This window comes from Myotis daubentonii, chromosome 5 (genome assembly GCF_963259705.1).
Source record: "Myotis daubentonii chromosome 5, mMyoDau2.1, whole genome shotgun sequence".
Classification (NCBI taxonomy): domain Eukaryota; kingdom Metazoa; phylum Chordata; class Mammalia; order Chiroptera; family Vespertilionidae; genus Myotis; species Myotis daubentonii.
In genome coordinates this window covers 47,146,945-47,156,573 of record NC_081844.1, presented here as the reverse complement: position 1 = coordinate 47,156,573, position 9,629 = coordinate 47,146,945, and the positions used below count along the sequence as shown (strand labels likewise).

The 9,629-nt window shown below is 36.3% G+C and overlaps 1 non-coding gene across 1 annotated transcript; it reads right to left on the bottom strand.

Annotated features, from left to right (window-relative positions):
* Nucleotides 1–2,653: 2,653 nt before the first annotated feature.
* LOC132236359 (U6atac minor spliceosomal RNA) lies at nucleotides 2,654–2,780 on the bottom strand. The gene has a single exon (XR_009453288.1). It is a non-coding gene; the product is annotated as a U6atac minor spliceosomal RNA (small nuclear RNA).
* Nucleotides 2,781–9,629: the final 6,849 nt, after the last annotated feature.

Below are 9,629 nucleotides of genomic sequence, written 5' to 3'. Positions count from 1 at the left end.
ATAGTTGGCAGTTAACTGCCAATCATAGTTGGCAGTTAACTGCCAATCATAGTTGGCAGTTAATTTGCATATAGCCCTGATTAGCCAATGAAAAGGGTATCGTCGTACGCCAATTACCATTTTTCTCTTTTATTAGATAGGATTAAGATATAAAGATATAAATTATCAGAAAAATTCTTTGATGAATTGCATCCTTCAGCCACATTTATTGTTTGAAGAGGTTTTAACTAGACATCTAGGTATATTCATTGATATGGGGGTATCCCTGCTACCAGGCCATCTCAGTGGACAGAATAGAAATAAATGCATAGTAATTCATACATACACACATTTACTTCTGTTTTTCTCTCTCTGTAGACCTCTAGATAAAAAACTATGATTTCAAATACAACTCCTAGCCAACACTATAAAGTTCAGTCTAGTTTTCTCTCTTTGCAATATTGGTAACTCCCTTCTCTAACAATGAGAAACCAGCTTTCTAAAATTCTTATAGTTATTACCTTGACAAATCCACTTCTGCATGGATGCCTCCTCAACCCCATTCAGCTCTGACTCCCTACACTGGGCATCTTTCCAATGTGAGCACTCTCCTTGCCCTGTTTGGGATCTGATACACTGTGCCAGGTTCTCTCTGTGGACATCCTCCTCACCTCAGTGGGGCTCCAAAATTCCTCATCCCAGCACAGATGAATACCTTTAAATAAATATCTATAGATATAGATATAGATATAGATATAGATATAGATATAGATATAGATATATACAGATTTCAGAAAGAGAGAGGGAGAGAGAGAGATGGAAACATCAATGATGAGAATCATTGATCCTCTGCCTTCTACACACCTCCTACTGAGGATCAAGCCTGTAACCTCGGCACATGCCCTTGACTGGAATCAAACCTGGGACCCTTTAGTCCACAGGCTGATTCTCTATCCACTGAGCCAAACCAGCTGGGGCTGAATGCCTTTTTCTTATTTGCCAAATGGCTTTAAGACTCAACTATTCAGTAAGAGAAGTGGTGGAGTAAGGGGCTAGTAAGTGATGTTAATAGGAACATTTTGGAGAAGTTGAAGGGAATGAGAATATGCCACCCTAAAATATGCCACTGTGGCATAAAGATTATTTTGAACTGAGAGCAATTGAGAAAAGGCAGACATTGGGAGAGCTCCCTGCCTTCCCTCATCTAAGAGTAGAGCGTACATTCCCTTTGTGAAGGTGTTTCCCTCTTCTCTCCCACACCAGGAGAGCAACCCTTATCACTGGGGATGGAAAGCTGACGTTGGGATGCATCCGAACAAACCAACTTTACTTAAATAACATTTAAAAATATTTTTATTGATTTCAGAGAGGAAGGGAGAGGGAGAGAGAGATGGAAACATCAATGATAAGAGGAAAGCACTGATTGGCTGCCTCTGGCACACCCACACTGAGGATTGAGCCCAAAACCGGGCCTATGCCCTGACCTGGAATCGAATCTTGACCTCTTGGTTCATAGGTCAACGCTCAACCATTGAGCCATGCCAGCCAGGCCTTAAATAACATTTTTATTCCATTAGTTTCCTATATGTTTACCTTCCCGCAAGAAGCCCAAACCTCTCTTTCCTTTGTCTAGTCACTTCACAACTTGTTACCCTTTGCTAAAGTGTTATATAAGCCCTCAAGCCTAACTGCCTCTTTTGAGTTCTCATTTCTTTTCTGAGGAATCTGTGTATATGATATTTTAAATATTCATATCCATAAAATTTATAAACTTTCCACCTGTTAATTTGCCTTTGTTAGTTCAGTTTGTGAGCCTTAGTTACAGAATGTAAGGGCATAGAGGAACATTTTTCTTCCCTCTTCCCTTACAAAGTCAAAATCTAAAGAAGTGGAAAAACATTTTTTTTCTCTACATGATGATTTGTCATGAAGCTATGTCATTAAGAAAAATTATTAGCCATATTATTACAGCACTAATAAGTAGAAAAAATGATATTGAGCAACTCTGGCAAAGTTGCCCCCAGAGTTATATAGGAAATAGTTCATAGTGCAGCAAGTAAACATTCTGTAGGCATGTAGCCAGGTAACCATTGCCCAGACGCTGTTTTTGTCTTGTGCTAACCTACATATTTCAGTGTTTGACAATTTTAAATGGGAGAGAGAGAAAAGAGAGTTTATATTTCAAGGCAGATTATCTTTACTAGGCTGACACTTACAAAATCGCTGTGGCTTGCGTGCTAATGGGAATTCATCTTTTTCTACCTCCCAGTAGCTTCCAGACTCCCTGGCTGCAGCCTTGTCTGGGCCTGGATTTCCAGAAACCTCTATAGTTCTTTGATCTTTCTCATGCAGACCTTTAGCCCTCTTCCAATATATTGGGATAGCCACACCTCAGGGCCCATAACTGCTTTATAAGGCATCAGAAATTATAAAGAACAACTAAAACTTTCCCCAATAAGTTTATCCAAAGGATCACAATGTGTGGCACCATTAGGATATGGGATGGAATACAAAAATATATTGTAATTGAAATTAATTTTTATTGTGGCAAAATGTAAATAACAAAATTTTAACACATCTTGAGTGCATACTTTAATGGCATTAAGTATATTCACATTGTTGTGCAACCATCACTACTGTCCGTTTACAGAACTTTTCCATCATCCTAAATTAAAAAAGAAAATAGCTAGATGCCACGAAATTTGTGGTAATGCCTTAACCATATATGTGTTGTGTAAGCCTGAGGGACTCTTCCATCCTTGCCAAAGGGAGTGCTAAGCTTCTCCCCTTTCACACACTAGAAAAACATCTTGGATGACATAATCCCTGGATGCAAAGCTGCCATAGTTACTATTTCACTTTAAAAGATGTATTCATACATTAAATAAATAGGAGAATAGCTGTTTCATATGACTACCTTACTGAGCAAATTATATTTTATTGAGTCTTTATAGTTCTTCCACTTTATATAAAACTAGAGGCCCGATGCATGAATTTGTTCAAGAGTAGACCTTCCTCCCCCTGGCTGCCGACACCATCTTTTCTCTGGCACCTGGGACCTGGGCTTCTCTTGCAGCCCTGGCTTTGTCCACAAGGTCATCTGGAAGAATATCTGGTCTAATTAGCATATTAAGCTTTTATTATTATAGATATGTTTTATTGTGGTAAGAACACTTCACATGAGATATATCCTCTTAACAAATTTTCAAGTGTACAATACAGTATTGTTATCTACAGGCACAATGTTGCACAGCAGATCTCTATAACTTATTCATCTTGCAGAACTGAAATTATTTACCTATTGATTAGCAACCTTTCATTTCCCCCAGCTCCCAGCCCCTGGAACCCAATATTCTACTCTCTGCTTCCATGAATTTGACTGTTTTAAATAACTCCTATAAGTAGAATCATGGAGTATTGTCCTTCTGTAATTAGCTTATTTCATTTAGCATAATGTCCTCAAGGCTCATCCATGTTCTCATATAAGGTAGAATTTCTTTTGCAAAAGGGTATTGGTATTTGAATGTGAGGGATCACTGTTTGCATTAGATAGGATCCTTTAAGTGTGGTTGGTATGCCAACTTTTGAATAGTTTTGTATTTGAATTGTCACACATCTGGGCCTATAAAGGCTGCAAGTTGGATACTCCAATAACAAAATTGGTAAGAACAGACCTAGCCTTATTCAGAGCATTGAACCTCAATAATTTAGTAACTGTATTTGATAACTAAGGTTGAAACAGAGTGTGTAGTGCTGAGAACATGTGTCATTGTTTGCTGACCAGCCAGTATGTAATGCTTAACAACCCTTGGAAGAGCCCCATGTTCTCATGCAAAATTCTACATATGTATGGGAGTTGATTTGTTATATAACCAAGAGTCACGAGGTGAAAGAGGAAGAAGCTAAGCCCATGAAGTTTCTGTGTTGTTCTTCGCATGTGTTCTTAGTATGTCTCCAGTGTTGTGAGTGCAGATAGAGTCAGAGAAAAGATAGGAGATACTCAAACTCCATTGCAATATGTATTATGATTGTGGCCCTGTCAGATGGAAGGAATAAGAAAAGAATGAGAATTCAATGTGACAGTGAAGAGATTAATGAAGGAAGTTGGCCACAACTTTATTTGGTCACAGAACTCTGCCTAGTCAAATTAGGACATAAAATTAAAAAGTTATAAATAAAAGGCAAAGATATGACAGAAAAAATTGTGAAAGACACTGCAATGGGCAAAAAAGATAAGGTTCCTTGGGCCAGGTTATCTCCACCTTATATTGTCTTTGAGCTATTTTACAACTCTAGTTTGCAGACTATTTACAGTACTGATGAACGGAGTGAGTGGATCCAGAGACATTGAAGAACAGAGTGAGGAAACTTGGAGGGAAGGCGGGGGAGGGTGGGTGGGTGGGAAGTAATCAACCAAGAAACTTGTATGCATATATGCATGGCCCATGGCCACAGACAGTGGGGCAGTGAGGGCTTGGGGTGGGGAGCTTGGGGGCAGTCTGGAGGGGGTCAATGGGGGGGGCATATGCAATATTTTCAACAATAAAGAATTATTTTAAAAATTTATAGTAATGCAAATGACTCTTGTCCATAGTAATATAGATTGTGTGGGACAAAAACAGATTGTGAGATAGACTGATTATACATTTTTGCATGTATTCAGCAAATTTACTGCAGCATTCTTATATATATATACATATATAGGAATGCTGAAGTAAATTATATATGCTTTTAATTCTTTGAATCGATTGTAACATCTTATTGGTTTCCTCATTAGCAAATGAGTTAAATAAAGTCTTTGAGACATTTTAATTTTATATTTGTATGAAAGTGATAATTTTATCCCCTCCTCCTACTGTTCCTGCTCCTACTCCTTCTACTTTTTTTAAAAAAAATTTCATTGAATAGGTGTGGGAACCCATTGAGAACCCCAGAGTTGGTATGAAGGTTATTTTAAGCTGAAGACATTTGAGAATCAATAGATGCAGAAAGAAGCCTCCTGGGATCTTCCCTTATCTGACTAAAAGAAGAAACTTCTTGGAAATGAGGCTGTCAAAAACCCCCTTTTCAGGAAGAATCTACTCTCAGGAAAGAGACCAAGAATAAACCTAACCTAAGTGTCATGGCCTGAGGAAGAGGGAAAGACTACTTGCTTCTGCATACAGAAACATTATCACAAACTTTCTTAGCTCACCTTTGCTTTCCTAAAAACCTATTTGTCTTAAAGAAGTTTACTTGTTTTTCCCTAGAAGCCTTTGCTTCCCATTTCCTTTTCCTTAAGTCAGGGACATAAACCTCTAAGTTTAACCAGAGTAAGCCAGCTTCTTTGATTAGCTCCTGTTGGGATACATACAAATCAACTTCTTCTCTTGTCATTCTGCCCTCTGTCACTTTAAGTCACAGGCCCCAGGTACTGAACCTAAAAGGGCAGAGGAAAAGTTTTTCTTCCCCTACACAGGTCTAACTTGAACATAGGAGATGACTTCATTTGAATAACAGTTTGCTTACTATTAAATTAAATTTATTTAGTCCTAAAGTTGATAGCAAGCTCTTATTACATAAGGAATGAATAGATGAGATAGAAAAGTTTAAGAAAATGGGATTTAGTGCAAATGTTGCTAGGTTACTTCACAGGGAAAATATGTACCTTAGAAGTAGAGGTATTTCTAATTACATTCTTGAAGGCTTTCTAGCCACAATAAATCAAATATTTTATATATCTGAATATATTTATGCATTGGGAATTAAAAAGACACTGAGATCAGAAAATTAATCATTTCAACAAACAATCCAATAAAAAAATGGGCAGAGCTACCATATACTATGGACTTTGGGTGATTTTGATGCGTCAATACTAGTGCTTCAATTGTAACAAATGCCCCACATTAATGCAAGATATTAATTAACAGGGGGAACCTTAGGGGAGAATGGAGGAATGGGTGTATATAAGAGCTCTTGTACTTAATGTTCATTTTTTCTATAAATCTAAAACTGCTCTGAAAAAAGAAAAGGACAGAAGGTCTGAATAGACACTTCTCTAAAGAGGACATACAGATGACAAAAATATGCTCAATGTCACTAATCATCAGGAAAATGCAAATTAGAATCACAATGAGATATCACCTCACAACTGTCAGAATGGCTATCATCAATAAATAAACTACAAATTATTGGTGAAGAGGTGGAGAAAAGGGAATCCTCATGCACTGTGGTGGGAAAGCAGATTGGTGCAGTCACTATGGAAAGCAGTATGGAGTGACCTCAAAAAATTAAAAATGGAACTGCCTTATGACCCAGTGATTCCATTTCTGAGCATTTATTTGAAGAAACCCCAAAGTCTAATTCAAAAGAATATATGCACCCCTATGTTCATTACAACATTACTTATAATAGCTAAGATATTATCAACCCAAGTACCAATCAACACTAGAGGAGTGGGATAAAAAACTGTGGTACTTATGTACAATCGAATATTACTTGGCCATAAAAAATATGAAATCTTACCATATGCAACAGCATGGATGAACCTAGAAGATATTATGCTAAGTCAGTTGAGAATGACAAATAACATATTATTTCACTTATATGTGGAATTTAAAGAACAGAATAAATGAACAAACAAAATTAAAACAGACTAATGGATACAGAGAACAGACTGATGGTTGCCAGAGGGGAGGGGATTGGAGGGGGCTAGGTGAAAAAAGGTAAAGGGATTAAAAAGTAAAAAATGGTAGTTACAAAATAGTCATGGCCATGTAAAGTACAGTAGAGAAAATATAGTCAATAACATTGTCACAACTATGCACAGTGCCAGGTGGATAGTGAAAACACTGCGGGGGGAGGGGGGGAGCATTTTGTAAAGTATATGATTATCTAACCACTATACTATACACATAAGACAAATACAAAACTATATTGAATATAGACTGTAATTGAAAAAATCTAAAAAGATAATTTCAACTAAGACTTGGTAGCAAAATAGATTCAGAACTGAATTAAAACAGCAGAGTTTCAGTGATGCAGCAGACAGTTCATGATGGTGACAACATGACATGGGTGAGGTATTTGGCCCAGTTAGCTTGTTATACATTAATATTTAATGTTGATGTAAATACATCTTTCTTTCAGTGGTACTTGAAATTAAGTTTTTGTGATTACAATTTTTAAATTGAATATTCTCATCTCATACAAACATCACGCATAATTTAAGAAATCAATTAATTTTTTTAAAAAGAGTCCTAATGGAAAAAATCACTCCAATGCGTAAAAACGCAAATAACTATTACAGTCATATTTGATGCAACTTGGGGAAAAATGCTTAATAATTTAATAGCAGCAGCAGAAACATTTTTGATGAAACACTTGCATCTCTTCCTTCTGAAAATCCTTTGTGATTAAGTGGAGAGGAAAAAAAGAGGAATAGTCACGTATGCAGATTGCCAAGTGAGACATAAGTATTGAGTGAATATCAGTGACTTTTTTCTGCCAGAGGATGAATTATTGTTATTCTCCTATGACTAAAAAATGTGTATATGTTTTGTATGCATTTCAGGGGATCTGTGTGAACTGCAGTACACAGAGAAGGAAAAATGGTCTAGACTTTGTGCAGCTATTGTAGCTTTCTCTTTGACTGAATGGAGTACCAATGTAATTCAGGGTCAAAGCCAGAGAGCAAGTACAGTGGAGTATTTTTATAATGTGGTTTTGAGGAAATTGCACCAGTTCCCATCTTGTAAGATGATTATGCTGTGGCTGGCTATCATTTTTGGGTGAGACATGACTTGACCTGGCAGAAAAAAGTCACTGATATTCACTCAATACTTATGTCTCACTTGGCAATCTGCATACATGACTATTCCTCTTTTTTTCCTCTCCACTTAATCACAAAGGATTTTCAGAAGGAAGAGATGCAAGTGCTTCATCAAAAATGTTTCTGCTGCTGCTATTAAATTATTAAGCATTTTCCCCCAAGTTGCATCAAATATGACTGTAATAGTTATTTGCGTTTTTACGCATTGGAGTGATTTTTTCCATTAGGACTCTTTTTAAAAAAATTAATTGATTTCTTAAATTATGTTCAAATCTTGAATCCTTCTCTGAGAAATAAAATCTAAAGGGTTTCAATAAACATTTCTCAGAAGCTAGGCCCCTAGTGACTTATCATTAATGAAATAAAACTTAGCTTTTATTGCTGACAGATCTTGACAGAAGTGCACAAGAACTTACAATTGTGTCTGGGAAACTCCTGGAAAAACCCACTCAGTGGAACGATAAACCTTATTTTGTAACAACATTAACTGTTAAAATGGAAAATTTCAACACGATGGCTCTGAAATCACTGCAGTCACTGCTCACTTCAATTTAAAATAAAGGAGGTGAGTACATTTAATTAAAATGTTTGTAGGGTTTCTGTACAGCTATGATTTGGGTAAGCACAAAGATAAGCGTTTCATTGGATTTCATCACTTATTTACAGCATTTTTACAATCTATGGAAAATATGTAATATTCCTATTTTCTTAGATAATTACTCACATGATCAAAAGCATAGAGGCAATTTGCTAAAATACCTTGTTAGGAAGAAATAAAACCAACCGAATAGAAAAACAAAACCGACACAAAGACAAACTTCCCCTACATTAATCATTTACTTTTAGAGATAATTTCTATCTTAAGTGATGACTATTTCAGCTATCTGAAACCAAAACAAATAAAAATATCAGTTGTAATAGAGGAGTGTTAAATTATACGGTGTAATTACTGAACTATATGTTTACATATATAGTTCAACAATTTGAAGAGAGGTAGATATACATCTAGTAACATAAAATATTCAAGGCATATCATTAAATAGAGAAAGCATGTTTTTTTGAAAAATATATTTTATTGCTTTTTTTTACAGAGAGGAAGGGAGAGGGATAGAGAGTTAGAAACATCGATGAGAGAGAAGCATCGATCAGCTGCCTCCCACACACCCCCTAATGGGGATATGCCTGCAACCAAGGTACATGCCCTTGACCGGAATCGAACCTGGGACCCTTCAGTCTCCAGTGAGCCAAACCAGCTAGGGCGAGAAAGCATATTAAAAACAGTCTATACAGGTTGATCTTATTTATATAAAATAAAGGAGTATACATAATACTTGTGTTTATAAAGTTCTGATATATTAACAAGAAACTGTTAACAGTGGTCATCTTTGGGAAATGGAATCAATACTGTCAAGAGAAAGGAGAAATACTACTCAATAGTTTATATCCTTAGGGAAATTTGGCCTTTTTTTTTTTTTTAAGTGAGCATATCTTTAACAATAAAAACATAATCTGAAGCTATTTACAGATACTTCAAATGTTTGAAAATTTGATTTCTTAGTTATAGATTAAAAAAAAAACTGATTTGTAATATTGGTTACTTTTCTTTAGACCAGTGGTTCTCAAGCGTGGCTGCACATTAGAATTACATGGGAATCTTTTTAAAATCCTGATTTCTGGGCCTTATCCTCCAGAAATTCTGTTTCTTTGTTACTAATGTTGTGGCCCCACTTCATAACAAAGAAACAGAATTTTTGAGAACCACTGCTTTAGACCTTTTGAAAGAAGGTAGGGCAAGGCCAGTGGCTTTCAAGCAATGATGATTTTGCATCCCAGGGGGCAT